Source organism: Euprymna scolopes, chromosome 28, assembly GCF_053919585.1.
Source record: "Euprymna scolopes isolate OS-2025 chromosome 28, ASM5391958v1, whole genome shotgun sequence".
NCBI classification, from domain to species: domain Eukaryota; kingdom Metazoa; phylum Mollusca; class Cephalopoda; order Sepiida; family Sepiolidae; genus Euprymna; species Euprymna scolopes.
The window spans coordinates 4,194,078-4,212,570 of NC_136509.1; the positions used below are offsets into that span (position 1 = coordinate 4,194,078).

General features: G+C 34.5%; 1 pseudogene; it reads left to right on the forward strand.

The window, feature by feature from the left end:
• The first annotated feature begins 1,667 nt into the window (after positions 1–1,667).
• LOC145249912 (U2 spliceosomal RNA) lies at positions 1,668–1,847 on the forward strand (annotated as a pseudogene).
• Positions 1,848–18,493: the final 16,646 nt, after the last annotated feature.

The window sequence follows — 18,493 nt, forward strand, 5'->3', positions numbered from 1 at the left end:
TTCCGGCAGATGCTGCAAGCTATGACTAGCTATGACTAGCAAAGACCAGATGTGGGGGCAACCCCACATACCTGACCATTAACCAGCTCCCATTTCCCACCTCTCGGGAGCTGGTCCCCTTTTCCCTTCCCCCTTCCTTCACTCCTCACATTAAAAATTGGCCTTGTGCCTAATTTTCTCGGTGGGGGAGCAAATAAATATCATCTGTTCCGGCAGATACTGCAAGCAAAGATCATATGTGGGGGCGGCCCCACATATATGACCTTGGTCAATGTAGGGGCAACCTTTCTTACCAATTGTCACTATCCAGCTCCCCTATTACCCGGGGAGTTGCCCCCCATTTCCCCTTCACTCCTCACATTAAAAATCCGCCTTGTGCCTAATTTGCTTGATGGGGGAGCAAATAAATACAGCTTTTCTGGGCCTTTTCGCTAATATCAAAGTGTAGTATCTGTTCCGACAGGTACTGCAAGCAAAGACCAGTGCCCTTGTGGCAATCTTCTGGTCCATGTAGGAGCGACCCTACTTGAGCCAGCTAGCAAATCACTATCCAGCTCCCATTTCCCACCTCTTGGGAGCTGGTCCCGTTTTCCCTTCCCCTTCCCCTTCACTCCTCACATTAAACATCGGCCTTGTGCCTAATTTGCTCGGTGGGGACCAAATTAATATCAACCTCTCATACTAATTGTAACTATCCAGCTCCTCTAATCCCCGAGGAGTTGGTTCCCATTTCCCCTTCATTCCTCACATTAAACATCGGCCTTGTGCCTAATTTGCTCGGTCGGGGAGTAAATAAATAACCTTTTCTCTGCCTTTTGTCCAAGATCAAAGTGTAGTATCTGTTCTGGCAGATACTGCAAGCAAAGACCATATGTGGGGGCAACCCCACATATAAGACCTTGGTCAATGTAGGGGCAACACTTCATACCAGTTGGCACTATCCAGCTCCCATTTCCCACCCAACGGGAGCCCATCGGGAGCCCATCGGGAGCTGGTCCCCTTTTCCGTCCCCCCTCCCTCTCTCTCCACATTAAAAAACGGCCTTGAGCCTAATTTGCTCAGTGCGGAAGCAAATAAATACATACTGTAAGCAAAAACCACATATGGAGAAACACCCACATATAAGATCTTTGTCAATGTAGCGGCAACCCTTCATACCAATTGTCACTATCCAGGCTTTTTTAGTCGCATGCAAGTCACTCCTTCGTCGGACTGTAACAAATTTACATTTTATTTTATTTTATTTAAGCAAGGTGTATGGAGTAACATATTTTTCGCCAGATTTATCAGAGAGGGGCCTGTGTTGTCAATGGGTCCGCTTGTCCGTTAGTCTGTATTATTGACAGATAACCGCGCATTAGTTTTTCCTGAAATTTTGTCACAAATCATATTTTAATATATAAATGTGCCTAGTAAAAAAAAAGTAGGCTCCATCCCCCCTTCACTCCTCACATTAACAATCAGCATTGTGCCTAATTTGCTCGTTGGGGAAGCAAATAAATACCAACTCCATATATAAGACCTTGGTCAATGTAGGGGCAACCCTTCATACCAATTTTCACTATCGAGCTCCCCTACTCCGCGGGGACGTAGTCCCCATTTGTCCTTCACTCCTCATTAAAAATCGGCCTTGTGACTAATTTGCTCGGTGGGGGGGGCAAATAAATACCCTTTTCTTGGCCTTTTGACCAAGATGCAAGTGTAGTATCTGTTCTTAATAGATGCTGTACTTACGTTTGTAACTTTTCCTTGGTCACATGGCTAAGATCTAAGTGTAGTATGTGTTCTTAACTGATGCTGCACTTACATTTGTTACTTTTCCGTTGCAATGGAAGGGGAAACTCTTCCATGCTAAAGCATTTTTAGTCGCATGCAAGTAACTCCATCGGTCCGTCTGTAACACATTTTCATTTTATTTATTTATTTTTTAAGCAGAGAGGGACCTATGTTTTCAATGGGTCCGTCTGTACGTTAGTCCGGGTGATTGACAGATAACCGCCCATTAGTTTTTCCTGGAATTTTGTCACAAATTATATGTTAATATATAAATGTGCATGGTACAGAAGTGGCTCATCAGGAGTCAAAATGTACCAAGATTGCAAAAAATGGCACTGTTTGCACCATAAATTCGCACCTATCCATTAGATTTTCCTGAAACTTGTCCAAAATGTGGAGTTCTTAATATGAATTCCAACTTGTCCAAAATGTGGAGTTCTTAATATAAATTCAGTATAGGCGACCCTGATAATATTCTGGTTAGCGTCCACCGGGTACTTTAATGCTAGAAAACCCACCTTTTTGGGAATCCCCTGCAGCACCAATTTTTTAAACTATATTTCGTACGGAGGGGGGGTCTGGCATGCGCGGCTCGTTTTTTTAACGCAAGGGGAATGGAGTAGACTTTGGTCCCCGGATTTATCGGAGAGGGGTCTATGTTTTTGGTGAGTTTGTCTGTCCGTTAGTCCGGGCGATTGATAGATAACCGTGCATTAGTTTTTCCTGAAATTTTGTCACAAATTATATTTCAATGATGTATAAATGTGGATAGTAAAAAATATATTTTGTGCGGAAATTCCCATTTCGCCTACAGGGATTCCGAAGAGGTGAAAATGTCTGAAAATGGCCCCAAAACGACACTTTTTGTCCCGTAACACTTGACCCATCCATTAGATTTTTCTGAAACCTGCCCAAAATGTGGAGACATTCTGTTTAATATGAATTCAGTATGGGTGAGCCTGGCAAAAGTCTGGTTTGCACCCCTGGGGATGCTTTTTGCTGAAAACGTTCTTTCTTCTTACTATACAAATCTTTTTGGGTGTTTTTCTATCTCATTGCCCCGTTTGTCTACCTTCTTATTTATCATCATTTTATTTTCCTTTTTTTATTTTATTGTTTACTTTTCTTAATCAACATGATTTTAGAGTGGCGCATGTTTCTTTTTTACTATAAATTACATATATACTACCATTGCGATTACTCTTATATATCGTCCCTAATTTAATGTTTCCTCATAATTTTTTACCATATTATCACATTTCCGAATTCTCATGTATTTTATAAATGTTAACAAGAAAGATCTCATCTAGATTTTCATTTTCTATGTATTCTCTATTCTCATAAGATGCAGTTAACTTTGAAAAAGAGTTATTTCCTTATTTAACCGCTTTTACTTTTATTCATCTTTCTCGTGATATAATAAAGGTATATACCATTTTACGGTATAATCACGTTTGATACAAACGTTCCCGTAAGATCACCGAAGTTACGCAACGATGAATCTGGCACTTCCTAATAGATGAGCAATTAGGACTTCCACTCCATTGTTTCTAGTCGTCCTGAATCACTTACCACTGGACGCAACCAGTGTCGATTCAATAGAAGTGTTGTGGATTGCGCAAAACTTGTCACATAATTACACGCGCAGCCAGTATCAGCAGGGGTTTCTGTTGTCTTTCGAGATGGGCTGGAGCCGTTGATATATGCCACTTTTATTTCTTATCCTTTGTTTTATGCATATGGTATATCTTTCTATCTATCTATCTTCCTATCTATCTACACAACTATATATATATATATATTTATATAAAACAATTAGTTAATAAAATATGTTATATATATAAAACAAATAGTTAATAAACCATCTATATATATATACATATATATACATATACATATGTATATATATATATATGTATGTATATATATATATATATATATATATATATATATATATTTATATATATAAATATGGCATATCTATAAAACTTAATGCTATTTTTTTGCTTTGCACCTAATGAGTTTCAGCTCCGGGCATGTCAATTATATAAGAAAGAAATTCTCGCATTATATTCGACATAACCATCCTCTCCAGAGTAGTATGCATAGAATAATTCGGATCGTTCCAGCATCAATTAATTCGAAACTCGCAGTGCGATGAATATAAAAGAATTTATCTAGCATCTTCACGATTCCTCCATGTAATGTAAGCGTTGTAGACACATTTAGTAAACACATTTCATGCACAAAACACTATGAAATAGACAAAAAATAAACATTTATCAGTATTATATAAAATGTTCAAATATAGCCGACAATGCGCAAAACAAAAAGCGAATAACGTTTGGCCTTGATCATATGTAAAAAAAAACTATATATATATATATATATATATATATATATATATATATATATTGATTTAAATTAATATATATATATTTATATATATATATATATATATATTTACACATATATTATATGTACATATATATATATATATATATATATATATATATATATATATATATATATATATATATGAAAGGTTAAAAAGATTTAAAGGTGACGAGGGGTTTAAAAAATATACATATATATATGTATATATTAATATATATTTTATCCTTATATAAATGGGTTCTCTTTTGTCATTATAAACTGTTTAGAAGTCGGATTATATAGGTGCTAAGTCTGCGATAGGTTAAAGTCTATATTGCTTCCTCCACTCCGGAAATTTAAACTGCAGTCTTTATTATTAATTTGGATTTTTTTTTCAAAGCTTCTTTAGTCTATATATTGTTTTTTTTTATATATATATTTGGCTAGGATTCCTTCCTGCAATCTATTTGCCTTTCTGCTACCCAAGGTACTTACGCTTTTATTCATTTTTATTCTAATAGCATTTATATGCTGATTTTCCTCTGCGAACAGACGCCAAACTTGACGATTTGAAAATCACCCCTTCTCAGGTACATGCTATTATAAAAAACCTAGACACCTCTAAAGCATGTGGACCAGATCTCATCCCGGCTGTGCTATTTAAAAAATGCTCTGCCGAGGTTGCTCCAGTTCTGTCCAAACTTTACAATAAATGCCTTAACGAATCCTGTTTTCCCGACTGCTGGAAAACCGCCTCTGTGGTACCAGTCTTCAAGAATTCTGGTGAAAGAACTGACCCACTAAATTATCGCCCCATTAGCCTCCTCCCGCTTTTCGCCAAAATATTTGAGTCCTTAGTAAATCAAGTCCTAGTCCAGCACCTAACAGCTGCTAAACTCCTGACTGACAAACAATATGGATTCAGGCAAGCCGGTTTAACAGCAGATATCTTAACTGTAGTTTCTGAACGTATATACCGTTCATTGGATAAAACAGGGGAGGGTAGAGCGGTGGCCCTTGATATATCTAAGGCTTTTGACAGGGTATGGCACGATGGTCTTCTAAGGAAAATTAGATCATATGGAATCACTGGAAGAATTCATAATGTAATTAAATCCTTCTTAAGTAATAGAAAAATCAAAGTTGTCCTCGACGGACGTACATCCAAACAATATGACATAAATGCGGGAGTGCCTCAGGGGTCTATCCTTGGACCTCTATTGTTCCTGATATTCATAAACGACCTCCCTGATAATATTGTGTCGGAGATGGGTATATTTGCAGATGACACCACTCTCTATAACAGATATGAGGGGAAAACAAATGAACACACATCCAAGAAAATGGCAGAAACACTAGAGGATGACCTCCAATCCGTAGTGGAATGGGGACAAAAATGGTTGGTCTCATTCAATGCTGCTAAGACTAAGCTTGTTTCCTTCAATAACTACAAGAACCCTTCTCTACAACCAATAGCAATGGCCAAGAACACATTGCCTGAAAGTACTTCTTTTAAACTCCTCGGCCTAACGTTTACAGGGAATATGAACTGGAATAGATACATTGAGAGCATTGCCAAGGCTGCTGCAAGGAAGGTTTGCTCCCTCTACCGTGCTAGAAAACTACTTACGCCTGACAGTATCCTATACCTCTATAAGGCAACCATTCGCCCATGTATGGAGTACTGTTGTCACATCTGGGCTGGTGCGTCTGCTGCTTGTCTCTCGCTCCTGGACAGGGTTCAAAAAAGAGTCGCCAACCTGATAGGTCCTGAACTGTCATCTAGGCTTCAACCTCTGTCCCATCGACGAGATGTTGCATCCCTCTGCCTGTTCTACAAATACTTTAATGGTGAATGCTCTGACGAACAGCAAACACTTGTACCTCCCCGACGTAACTACCCCCGACAAACCCGACAAGCTACTAAGTCTCATCCCTTTACAGTGCAGATCCCTAGGTGCAAGAAAGCCTTTTACTCCAATAGTTTCTTCCCCAGAACTGCGGGTCTTTGGAACTCCCTTCCGAGATTCTGCTTTCCCAACTGCAATGATATGCAGAAGTTCAAGTGTAATGTTAACAAACATCTTTCTACTCTTCTCCCTTCATAATGACCCCGCTAATTAATTCCCTAATAGTAGCCCCCTGCTTCAAAGTGGCACTGTGCCTTGTTTGGGGTGAAAATTTAATAAAAAAAAAAAAAGTTAACATGTCGAAAAATGGATCTTGTAATCCTAACCTTACGTAACAATTTCAGTTTTTATTTTATTTAATGTATCTATTTCTTTCCATATATTAGTAAAAATAGTAACCGTATTATTTTACATTTTTATTGGGAAGTGGTATTATCAATTGGAGATTCATCTGTCCTGTTTTTAAATTTCCGAAACAGCTACATAGTAAGCAGCTGGTGACCGCCGTTTTATCTTTACAAATTTTTAGTTAAGGTTTTCTCTTTTCAACCATTATGTAGTTAAATTCTGTTTTAAAATCGAAGACTTTTGCGAAATCAGCTTATGCAAGTGCTAAGTCTATTTCTATTTAACAACTTTAGTTTATGGCTTTTGTTATTTTTTTTCATCCTTATATAAATGTCATTATAAATTTTTAGAAGTCTGATTATGTAGGTGCTAAGTCTGTGATAGGTTAAAGTTAATATTATTTTTTTACATTATTTTTTTTCATTCCGGGAATGTTTACTGCATTCTTTATTTTTATATTTGCATGTTTTTATTAAAAACTTCTTTAGATTATGTATACATATATATATATATATATATATATATATATATATATATATATATATGTGTGTGTGTGTGTGTGTGTGTGTGTGTGTGAGTGTGTGTGTCTACTTTATTTAATCACATTAAAAGTAGGAGTATGTACTTCTATGCGTACATTATTAGTATTTACTTCAACAGTGCTCAATACGTTAGTAGAACTAGGTAGAAAGCCATGAAAATATGAATGACAATTAAGCTACACAGAATATGCAGCATTTCATTCTCGTGAGACATCGTCCGGCTTTTATATATATATATATATATATATATATATATATATATATATATATATATATATATATATATATATATATATACACATACAAATGTATTTCTCATTTTGCACATAAAACCCTGCTAAGTGGGGTCAGAGTGTATGTTTTTATCTGCCATTAAACGACAATCTACTACGTCAATATTCAATTTCGAAAATTGGATTACAAATACAACTCACAACGCCTTATTATTGCAATATAGCGCACTAACTACATGCTACATTCACATAATATACTCATTTGTCTATGTGTTCAACTCATTATTATATAAAAGTACATATATTAATATGAAATTCGGTTTACCTTGTTTAAACCTATATTGATTTTTATAAATGGCATGACGCGAAAATATATTGTACATTTTACTGTTCTTCATTTTGGACATGAGGATTACTTATTCATATCATTTTCATATTTCGTAAAACTTCCCATCCTTGAGGCTCACTTTCACAAATATCCGTGCGCTTAGAGGTAATCTAGATTATGAAAATTCTTATATTTTAGTAAACTCTCAGGATAACTTAGCATTAAGTGAAACAAACTTTCACACTTCAATCCCCTCTAACTACTTTAACATGACAGGATACCCCCCACTTTGCCGTAAGGACTCAGATAGAAATATGCACGGCCTTGGAGTCTATATCTGTAGTACTCTCCCATTAACTAGATAGAAAAAAAAATATTGAATTGGATATGCAGGCTTTTATGTGTTTGCGAAAAATATATGTGTTGGTTACTTATATTTTCCCTACCGTTCATCAATAAGTAAGGACTGCACCCTAATCGAGGATGTATCTTATAGTATAGATGCAACACTTTCTTTAGATAGTAACGCCCAAATTATGTGTTTGGTGACTTTAATAAAAAGGGGCTTGGTTTCTCAAATGAAACAGATGACGTTGGGTGCTCTACATAGCTTCTGTATAGCCCAGTTCATCGCACAGACAGAAATGTTCCCAATCCGCCCACCAGATCGTGAACCACAACAGGCTTTGCTAGATCTATTTATCACATGAGTGCTGGAGGATTGTGTGACTTATGGCCACAATCCACTATGAAACCCAGACAATATATTGGTTTCGGTTGAAATCACATTTAAATCCCAACTTCTAGTTGAGGAACTATTATTCAAAACCATAACCTACTTCAACAGGGCTGACTCAGAAGCCATTAGAGAGCACATCCGAGATACCCCATTGGCCAATATCTTCTCTCACCCTGCTGAACAGTGTACCAATTAGACAACACAATGGTGCAAAGCGGGCACTGAAGCACATGTTCCCACAGAGAATTATTACATCAAGTCAAACTCACCACTATGGTTCACTGCAGATTGTGCAGCTAAAATGTCACAAAGACTCCAGTTTGTACGCAAAAAGTCTAATACAAATAGGCAAAAATTCGTAGATTCTAAAAATCATTGTAAAAGTGAATTAGCAACAGCCAAAAGAAAGCATGCTGAAAAAAAAACAGGAAACGCACTGAATCGCAACAAATAGGAACTCGTGATTTCTGGAATCTTTTTTTTTTACATGAGGATCACCACATATCAAGGCCCGGAAGCCACTCGGGGATAATTGTTATTTTGTATACAATAATCAATGAGATTATATCGTAGCAATAGTTGGTATTGGAGATTTGATAAAGTGTCTTACTTAAAGGGGCGATTGATAAGGAATTTTGATTTGTCGGAATTAAAGACATCCAAGTTGTAGTCAGGTGGGAAACAGGTAAACGGAAGAGAATTCCACAGGCGTGCACATTTCAGACAAAAAAATGAAATCTACGTTTTGAGTTAGGTACAGATAAATGGTGGGGATAATAATGACCGTGGTTTTAGCTAGACGAGTGTTTATATTGAAGGACTTGCGAGGAGGCACCAGAGATAGGAGCTCGCACAAGCATTTGCCATGGAAATAACGATAAAAAAGACAGGCTCGCAACGTCTCTTCTGTTGGAGAGAGGTTGTAGGGAAGAGAAGAGAGAATCCTCCACTATGCCACGACGTCCATTTTGTACTTTGCCAAGGCAGGATAGGCTGTTTTTGAAGCTGCATCCCAGATATGGCAGCGGTATTCCATCTTTGAACGTACTTGGCTTTTATAGAGATAGATAATTGCATCAGTAGTGAGATATCTCCTGGAGCGGTAGAATAATCCCACCATTTCCTCAGCGTCCTTGGCAACAGACTTGATATATGTGTTCCATTTAAGCTCAGGAGTACAAACACAGGAGCTTTTCAAAACATGAAGCCTCCCCAGGATTAGAGCTATCCATTTCAATTGAAGCTAGCTGAGGAACAGGGCGTTGATGATGTAAAGTTAGGAGCTTGGTTTTAGATGCATTAAAAGTAACCAGCCATCTTTTCCCCCACTGAACCACGCGCCTAACATCAGGGGAGAGGGAATCAGAGAGAGCTTTGTAATTTACGGCATTTGATGTGTTGCCGTAGATGGTCGTGTCATCAGCAAAGACGTAAACGAATGATTTAAGCATGTATTTGTAGATCATTCATGTCGATCAGGAAGAAAGTTGGGCCCAAGATGGACCCCTGGGGGACTCCAGCATTAATACTGTGGGCCTATGATTGCTGCCCATGAACCACTACTCTTATGAACCTCTCAGAGAGAAATAGTTTAATTATTGAGAAAACATTTCCAGTTATACCGTAGCTGGAAATCTTGTGAAGTAGGCTCTTCTGCAAAACCATATCGAAGGCCTTGGTTATGTCAAGAGCAATGCCCCTAGAAAGGAAGTCTTTGTCGAGAGATTCACTAATCCTATGGGATTTAACTGTACCCCCATCAGCTGTAGATCTAGAAGAACGGAAACGATATTGCATGTCACTAAGGAGTTTATTTCTGCTGGGGTGGTTGACTACTTCTTTATTTAATATGGATTCCAATAACTTACTCATGCGGCGCAAGAGACTTATTGGTCTGTACTGAGGAGGGGATGACTTATCACCTAAGATCTTAAATACAGGTCATACTGTCGAGGTTTTCCAGTGTGTTGGAAAGCACTTCTCCTTAAGGCAACGCTTAAACAGTTTTATAAGTATGGAGGCAAGTTCTGGTCGAAGCTTTTTCAACACTATAATTGGAATGCAGTCTGTGCCAGTTGCTTTACTGGAATCAAGGTTCTTTATTAGTTTGGCGACCTCGTGCACATACATTTGTATGTTGAATAAGGTGTTGTCTGTTGTAGGAGGAAATATGGGGAGTTGATGCAAATACTAGGCGAATAGTTATGCCTTGCTGATGAGATGACCTCTGGTCCATTAATGATGGTTGGGATGGAACGCATGCATTTGCCCATGATCCTGTTTGCTATTTGCCAAAACTGGTGGGAGCTAAGCCGCTGCTCAGCTACTTTGGATTTGACGGACTGAGCATATAGCTCTCTTGCTTGTTTAATTACTCTTTTACAGAGGTTGCGTGCAGTCCTGAAGGCAGCTTTAGTCTCAGTACATCTATTACGTTGGTAGCTATGGAGAAAGCAGCGTATTCTTAGGAGCACCAGGGCTGGCCGTTAGGGTTTTTTTTATTTTATGGATGGTATGAATCGTTCTATGCCTACAATTATCTATTCGGTCAGGTCTGATACATCCTTTTTAAACATGAAATGCAAAATAGATCAGATATGAATCTACGGAAGCTATCCCAGTCAGCCATAGAGTGTCGATATAGAGTACGGTGGGGAGGTAAATCTGAAGACTTATTGTATTTAATTATTATCTTAACTGATACAACTGTGTGATTGGAGGATCCCAGGGGAGATAGAACGGAACATCAACATTACTCAGGGGAATTTGTGAGGAAAAGGCACACGGGTGGGTTCCAGCACAATCTGATTGAGGTCAAAGGCAATGCCAAAATCCGGACAAAACCATCCCTTATCATCTGCCTTATTTGAGTGGGTCAGCCGTTCAACATTATGGGCAATGAAGTCACCGCAAATGTGAATGGTAGCCGAAGGATGAGCAGACAGGATGTGGTCAACTTCTGATATACTCTTTAGGACAGTAACCCCGCTGTTGTGGGGGCGATAGAGGGCAAATATGAATACGGTGGTGTAAGCAAGGGCAACCCGGAAGCACATATAAGGTAAAGTAGAGTCTTCTCCAGAGGTACCTCTACCACACGGGAAGCCATCTTTAATATAGGTGCATATTCGATGTCCATGGCGATCTTGCTGTTCAAATTTAGATTTTAAGTTGGAGTATCCTTTTATTATGAAGTCATCTAGGGAAGTGGTCGGCCCTATGCTAGTTTCGCTTAGAAAGAGTAAGCCCAGTTTCGTCTTCTGTAATTGGGTGTCAAGCTCTTGAAGGTTGGAACGTATACACTTGATGTTTGAGAAGGAGAGATGGCAGTAGGGGGTCTACGTTGGGGAATAAACGGTCAAACGTTAATTTCGCCACTGAGCAACAACCAAAGAGTTGCATATATACGTGTTCTATTAGATTTTCAATTTACCAACGCTTCCAAACAGAAAACAAAATAATTATTCCTTTAGCACACGTCGTGTCCATTGTTGGACTATATATTAAAAAAAGTGCAACAACAAGTAGATGCATGTGTTCCGATAATAAATTCCATCATGATGCGTTAGAAGAACATATATCTTGATAAAGACGTGTTTCTGCACCGAAATATATCGATACACATTATTTTTAAATTGTTTCCTTTTTGTGCGTTGGATGGCTTGAAGACGTATTTTGTATGCGTGACCTATTTGGCTTCCTGTTTACCAACGCTTTCAAACAACAAACAAACCAATTATGAAACGGTAACTATTTATCGACTAACAGTGACGTTTCAAATATATATAACATCCATATTTAATGTTTCGCTCTGCAATAAGTTAAAATGATTTATGCTGTTTTCATGTATAATTCGAAGAAATCTCATATCATACGAAAAAGTACAAATATCATTTCATTGCGACACATGAAAATTTATTCTTATTTCTTGAATATTTTTTCACCTTTAAATGAGCCAGAAATTGTCACACGAAACACCAAAAGTATAAAAGGCGAGAAATTTGATTATTTCATTGTAGACATACAGATGATTGAAAATATAAATAAAAGTTTAGATTATTCTAAATGACTAGAATTTTGAATAATAAGATTTAATATTCATTTCTAGTTTTCAAGGAAGCAGTCTCAGAATAGTAAGATGTACAAAATAACAAATGGGTCTAATATTGTGAGAGTTTAAGAAAATGTCCTGTAATTGCACGAGCTGTTTTATATAATAAGTCAAAAAGATAAAGACCATTTGAAAATTTTATTTAAACCTTAAAAAATTTATTGACAATAATTGATAGGTATAATAATGTGTACTGTCTTGTCTTTGGGAATATATAGTCCTAAATCTGTGGAGTTTCGAAGAAATACTCTCCATCTCATCAGAGGGTAGGATGTAGCAAAATGCGGGATCGGATTTTGCTTGCAAAAGTATTTGATAAAACTGCAAGTAAGTCAAAGATTTTACTTGATAACAAAAAGTGAAGCAGAGGGAATATGGTGAAGAAAATAGTGGTTTCACGTGAAAGGTAAAGTATCCAATAACGGTAAAATCCAAATATGCAAAATCTAAAAAAGTTAGTTAAATTTCCATTCGCACAAGGAACATCCAAGGGAATCGCGTGATTTGGAGATGGTCCAAAATAACCTAAAAGGCAGAACTCCGTGGAATAATTAACAAATACAAGTAAATGGGTAAAGAATACCAATCATATTATTCAAAAAATGATAAGACATGCGTTAGGCTCGGCGTCCTAGGAAAAGCGCAATACATTTATATATATATATATATATATATATATATATATACATATATATAATACATTTATATATACATATATATATACGTTTATATATATATATATATATATCTATATATGATATATTTATATATATATACATATATATATTATACATTCATATATATATATACACATATATATAATACATTTATATATACATATATATACGTTTATATATATATATAATACATTTATATATATATATATATATATGATTCATTTATATATATGATTCATTTATATATATATATATATATATATATATATATATATATATATATATATATATATATTAGTAAATTTGGGCAGCATTTTTTCCTTCGTCCACATTTCATTAAAGAAACTAATCCGCCAAAAAGAAAAAAAAATATGGATTGTAAGAGTAACAAATAAGAGTTGGCTGTGCTCTTCAATAAAACACACACACACATACACACATACACACACAAACACACATATATATGTATATATATACATATATATATATATATATATATTGAAAGTTCCTTACTTTAAACTATTATGCAATATTTTCTTTCATTTTACAAGTATTTTTTTTGTTTTGCTCAGAGATGTTGTCTCATTTTATGTGAATATCGTCCGAATGTTACAAAGATGCTTGTTCTGCAGACGTAGCGAATTTTACGCATCTTTGATGCCTGAGGAAAACTTACTTTACACCCGTCTAAGACATTTTCAGCAATGGGCACAGTATTATCTCCCATCAGAATATTTGTAACAATACGCATTCCATATTGTCCAATGAATATATGTGAACTAAACAGATGCGCCCGAGCGAAAATTATTACCTGGTCGAATAGACTTGTGCTTTCTTATTTTCTAGAATTATCTGGACGTTTCTCAGAATGTAACTATTAAACTATTCGGAAAAGTAGTTACTCAATAAAAAAGTATTCTCTTTAAAAAGAAAGTAAACTCTTAAAAAAAACGTAAAAATAAAAAAGGGAATAGAGTTGAACATGAATGTTTGGCGCCTTATAATACAAACACACACACACACCTATATATATAGAGATAGATAGATAGATAGATAGATATATAGATAGATATAGAGATATAGATATAGAGATATAGATATAGATATAGAAATATAGATAAATATACTTATTGAAATGTGACAATGTATCTCTGCACTTTCTTTTCGTCATTCCTCTCTCGCTTCTAACCGACCTCTGTTTCTGTCTATACCTCTCGCGCGATTTTCATGTGTAATATATGAAGGTTAATAACCATACATACGGACTCTTTACACTTCAAACAATGGGGACCTATACGTTTGTTTTACCCGATCCAAATTAAACATAAACTAAAGAGAGTCTGACACATGCAACAAAATGTGGGCGTCATTCTTTTTCTGACCAATTGTAACACATAAAATTATAACCTCTTCTTACGAAATAATAACGTTTTGAGGTTTTCTCTCACATGTGTGTGTGCCTAATGATATGTTCAGACGTCAAAAGAAAACACATGTAATTAAACATGAAAAACACATTTGAAACACGTATATATTCCGTTGATCACTAATGGTTTAAGATAGCATAAATACGAATCTCTCTCTTTCGCTATTCATATACATATACAAATATATATACACACCCATAAAATTTTAATCATTTACAATTTATGAGGAGCAATGGTTTAATTTCAACTCAAAAGATGTTTACTATTCTATGTAAGACATAAGACAAAGAATACATTTGAAATCCGTTATTTTATTAACAATTTTGAAATTATTTTGGAGTGGAATTTGAAGCCCATGTTCTATAATCAGAAAAATTTAAACTATACTAAAGTATATGCTTATTAATAAACAGGGCACGGGACCTATATTAATTTTTCTACCGGATACATTATATAAAAAAGAAAATTTATCCAGGGAATTCTTATTTCTGAATATTACCTTGTGATATGGATTACTAAAATACAGATTGGGTCACTTTACCACACTTCTAACAAAGCCAAGCAATTTGAATTTTACCATGCAATTTGGATGTGGATTTTTATATATTTTACATAAACTTTCCTTACTCTATGATATTTAATTACTTACAGAACTTTGAATTATAGTTTTCCAAATAAGGTGTAAACCATTATAATTATTTGCTGATATTTTCTCCTCTGAAGAGACGGTAAACATCAAAATCCAATAGGATAAGGAGTTATAATATTTTAAATGTATTCATTGAGTTACATTACATAGAATAACAAAACTTTGGATTTGAAATGTTATCATTTCACGTCATAATATTTAAAATTTATTGAATGACTAAAATTTGTACTGATTTTCTCTATTTTGTATATCGATCAATTTTTATTTAGATGGGATATAACTTACAGAATATAACTGTCAATAGTATTTTGTATGACTTATAATCACAGGTTTCCATACAAGTTTATTGTTAGATAATTTTATTCTGAAATATATATATATATATATATATATATATATATATATATATGTAAAATTATATTTTTTACTAACCGATAATCAAAGAAACTACTGAACTGATTGTCCCAACATTTAATGATAACGTTTTAATCTAATCAGGGCGTGTTTTTAGTATTTTAAGATAAAAAATATTAAAATATTTCAAATATTTTATTTCGAAATCGTGACTTCACGGTAAATCGATTACTTGAAGCTGATAAAAATTCGTATTTTTTTCCAATTTTTTAACGAGATTTTTACTATTTCTCATTACACTAATAGTGTTTGTGTAAATATATTTAGTATCAAATACTACTACTACTACTACTACTACTACTCCGAATAATAATAATAAGAAGAAGAAGATGAAGAAAAAAGAAGAAAAAGAAGAGAAATGACGAACATATCGGCTTTTAAAAAAGTAATTAGATTTTTTAAAAATGGTTACAAACACCTACGATCTCTATTAGAGTAAATACACTATTTTTAATCAAGTTAGTTTTGCACAGCGAGAGGCCTCCTCACGGCTTTGAAAAAAATATGGAAACACTCTCTTACATATGTTGCCAAACTTTACTTCAATAATTTTGTGTCTCCCCGAATTAGTGCTTCTGAGGGGACGATATCTCGAAATGTTTGACTTATTTCTCAATTGTTTTATTTGTAAATATCGATTGAATAACAAGGATGTTTCCGAGGCAACATTAACATAGATGTGATTTTTGTTTGTATCCTCCTATGAACACTTGATTGATAATTTCACAATTATTGATTTCTCGCCCTTTCTATTTATATAGCTCTAGGTAATTACACCTATTGAGTTTATCATATCTGAAATACTCTGAGCACAGCACTATTAAATATACTTTACTGAGGCTCTGCCCGTTTAGATTTATATTGGATAACGAAATCACATAGGAATAACGAGGTCAAATACTGATTAAAAATCTACAACCTTTTATTCATACTAAAATAAATAACATTTAATTCATTTAAATTCAAATATATATAACTATATATAACGATATATATATATATATATATATATATATATATATATATACATATATATATATATACCCCCCACACACACCCGCCCACAAAGAGAGAGAGAGAGAGAGAGAGAGAGAAAGAAATATATAAATAACATCTAACAGTCCATAATCATATCAACGGAAAAATTCGTCTGCTCTGTTTGTGATAGATCATAAGATATTTTAGAGATGCATTCGTTACCGCGCTCGTTGTTTCATCACCATATAGACGAGGCTGGCCAGTCGTTTCTATTTTTCACCAGTTTTTCCATTATCTGCCCAGCTATTTTGTGTTTGGGTTTATTCTTGTTCAGTCAGTCTTTTCGCCTTCGCCACTAGTCTAAACTGGCTTTTGCCGTCACTCGCATTCGTCTTCCAGCTATGTCTTGCTGATATTAACCTCCGTCGCCACCGTTATCTTCTATAGTCGGTTTTCACGACGCCATCGACATTTGCTGTTTACTCAACTCCCTACCTTTGCTTCTCAGCGAAAAGCTCATCCTGAATATTGACTAATCTTGAAAGCCCCCCCCTACCCCTCTCTTTCTCTCTATCTCTCTCTTTCTCTCTGCGGCCTATATCTCTCTCTACAAGGTGTATGTCTCTCCATCCCTTTCTCGTGTTTATAGAGTCTCGCTATCTTTTCTCTGCCCTATCTCTCTCGTCTATAAACTTTCTTTTCTCATTTCTATTCCGCCCCTCTTTCATAGAATCTATATCTCTTTCCTCCTTTCTCTGTTGCATAATGGACCCAGCAGACGATAATTGGTTTTTGAGCGCAAAAATAATAGAATAAAAGATAGGGAAATATATCTTCTCTCGGTTTAAAAATCAATAAAAAAACATACATGTTAATAAAGGTATAATATATATATATATATATATATATATATATATATATATATATATATATGTGTGCGTCTGTGTATGTATGTGTGTATGTGTCTGTCACACTTCGTGTTTGATAAAGATAAATATTAGATCGTACGGTGCTTATTTAATCTCTGACTAATTTATTATAAATAACTTTGATTTAGAAAAATGTGTATTCTTGATATTATTAGAAAGCATATTACTTATTTCTTTATCTGTCTCCGTTTCTGAGTATCTGTATATAGTATAATATTGATTTATTTAGCTTGCAAAGTAAACATTCTTATGTATAAGATATATCTTGTAAAATTATATTTTGATTTAGAATATCCTTTAGTTTGACTAAATGTATTGATAGCTTTCACCACAAAAATAAAGTTATGATGGTCATAGAATGCATGATTTAAAAGTAACAAAAAAGTCTTTTAAATGCAGGTGCAAGTATTATATATATATATATATATATATATATGCATATATATATGTAGATATATATATACATATATATAAATATATATATAGATATAAATATATATATAAATATATTTATATATAACTGGAATAAATAGGGAAGGCAATAAACAACTGAAAAACATTGTCGCAGATGTATTCATCGTTATTTTCTCCATTTTCTACAGAAAAAAAAATTATTCGGAATAATAGAAATTAAATTCCACAGAACCAATCAACATCTTATGTGACCTTTAAAATTGAAAATGTTTTTGTCATGAAAGCACAATGTGGAAAGAAAGAAAACATTTACCTGTACAAAATGTTGTCACAAATATTACACATTGTAGTAGAACGTCTGAATATACTTTTCTCTTTAATATACATATATATATATGTATGTGCGTATATATATATATATTTATGTATATATATAAATATATATACACACATACATATATATATATATATATATATATATATATATATACTGAAAAATAAACCAGATAAAATCATTCACGTTAAAAAACAGATTGTCTGAAGAGAAAAAAAAATCATATCTTAAATGTATGAAATGTTATTGCCGTACACTGACATTTATTTCAGTAAAATTCATGAAAGAATTTTTTGTTAGAATGCACC